Genomic DNA, 2,206 nt, shown 5'->3' with positions numbered 1-2,206 from the left:
TGGGTTGGAGCCCAAGCCCATTCCATGTAGGAATAGGGCAACTTAGTTTGCCTATAAAAGAGAATGTGTGTGTGAAATTTAGGGAGTGATTTTAATTTTGCCCTTTTTGAAAAAAAAGAAAACACACAACACAAAGAAAACACTCTCCCACGCCAGTTTTAGTTTGTGCTAAAATCAAACACCTTTTGTTTTCTTCTTGATTTCTTAAGGCCAAGGAGGATCTAGCAAATCCCTCGTTGGTTCCTTGTGATTGTCTTCGTGTGGACTTCGTGGGTTCGATCCTACACTTGGATCGGTAGCAAACACGTTCAGAGACAATATTGGAGGAGCCTCCAACATGGGTATGGATCTAAAACTCTAGTTTTATTTTTCTGCAGATTCTTGTTGTATATAAACTGTAATTTTCTGTGCCCTGGTTTTGGGTTCTAAGGAACGATCCATGGTTGTAAAAAATTTTTGTTTTTCTGCTGCGCAACTCGGATCATTTCCTAACGGATGTAATTAGGATTTTAATGTCTAATCAATAAATTGATGTTGCTTTTACATTCTATTGCATGGATTGTGTATTTACTCTTGTTTTTATTGAAATCACTTGTTGAGCATGATAAGACTGAGAAGTGAATCATGTATTAGCCTCTTAGGGTAAAGGCCGTTGATTGATCGAACGCTAGAGATAGGTTTGAGAATCCATTAAATCAATTTAGGATTCCATTTAGATTAACGAACTTGGAACTATAATCCTTTAAATTGTTGGGTGCGGAAGCTTAATAGGGATAAGTAGGAAAACATAGCCTAAGAAAGTATGTTTTACATGTTAGGGTGTCCGATTTACAATTCTTGCATGTGAATGTAGAAGTAACAGAAATCGTAGATTAATTCATAAAATTCTAGTGAAATCAAAACCTTAACCGCTTTGTTTTAATTGATATTTCTCTTGAATTGATTTCGCAGTCATTAATTAGCTTTTAAATTACGTAATGGATTTTGTTTTAACTTTAGCTTGATTTTTCTCCTGCAAATCCAAACATCTTTCGTTTACTCCAACTTGATACAATACTACGAAAATCAGTGCTTAACACGCAATCCTCGTGGGAACGATACTCTACTTATCACTTTATTACTTTTTACGACTAGTGCACTTACTACACGTTGCATGTTGTAAATTCAACGCATCAAGTTTTTGGAGCCGTTGCCGGGGATTAATTTTGTGTTAATATTGAATTTTTCTTATTTTAGCTAGATTGGAGTTTAATTTTAGTTTTAGTTGTTTTCTAGTTTAATTTTGCTGTTTCTTTTCCGTTCGCTTATGATCTCACGCTCTCTTTTTATTTGTGTAGTTTATGTGAAGAGCTAGACATCATCCAGTGGTTCCTATTGATCCAGAGATTGAAAGAACCGCGAGAAGAGTTAACAGAGAGAGAATGAGAACGAGAAGCGATAGTGATTGAGATGGCTGAAACCATAATTTTGAGGGAATTCTCAGTTCCCTCCGTTGATGGTAGTGGTCCAAGTATCACTAGACCACCGGTGCAGGCCAACAATTTTGAAATAAAGTCGGCAATCATCCAAATGATACAATAGTCGGTACAATTTAGGGGAGATCTGAAGGAAGACACAAATTCACACATTGCAAACTTCTTAGAGATCTGCGATACCTTCAAATCAAATGGAGTGTCAGACGACGCCATTAGATTAAGATTATTTCCTTTTTCATTAAGGGATAAAGCAAAGGGATGGTTAATGGCATTACCAGTAGGAACAATCACAACCTGGAATGAATTGGCTCAAAAGTTCCTGACTAAATACTTCCCTCTAGCGAAATCTGCAAAGATGAGAAATGATATCACATCATTTCTCCAGGAAGAAAATGAATCACTTTATGAAGCATGGGAGAGATATAAGGAATTACTGAGAAAGTGTCCATGCCATGGTTTGCTTGTTTGGATGCAAGTCCAAACTTTCTATAATGGGTTGCTAACAAATGTGCAAACAATGGTGGATGCAGCAAGTGGAGGAGCATTGCAAAACAAGACACCTGAAGAAGCATATGAGTTACTTGAAGTCCTGGCTAGTAACAACTATCAGAGACCCAATTAAAGAATTCATCCAAAGAAGTCTATGGGTATTCATGAAGTTGATGGTTACACGGCTATTTCAGCCAACATACAGCACTTCAGAAACAATTAAGAGGTATGCAAGTAAATTC

The 2,206-nt window shown here is 36.8% G+C and overlaps 1 non-coding gene across 1 annotated transcript; it reads right to left on the bottom strand.

Moving 5' to 3' along the window:
* Positions 1–1,827: 1,827 nt before the first annotated feature.
* On the bottom strand, positions 1,828–1,934 carry LOC116124884. Its single transcript, XR_004127265.1, has one exon. It is a non-coding gene; the product is annotated as a small nucleolar RNA R71 (small nucleolar RNA).
* Positions 1,935–2,206: the final 272 nt, after the last annotated feature.

This window comes from Pistacia vera, unplaced genomic scaffold (genome assembly GCF_008641045.1).
Source record: "Pistacia vera cultivar Batoury unplaced genomic scaffold, PisVer_v2 Contig157, whole genome shotgun sequence".
Lineage (NCBI taxonomy): Eukaryota > Viridiplantae > Streptophyta > Magnoliopsida > Sapindales > Anacardiaceae > Pistacia > Pistacia vera.
This window is presented reverse-complemented; position numbering and strand designations above follow the sequence as displayed.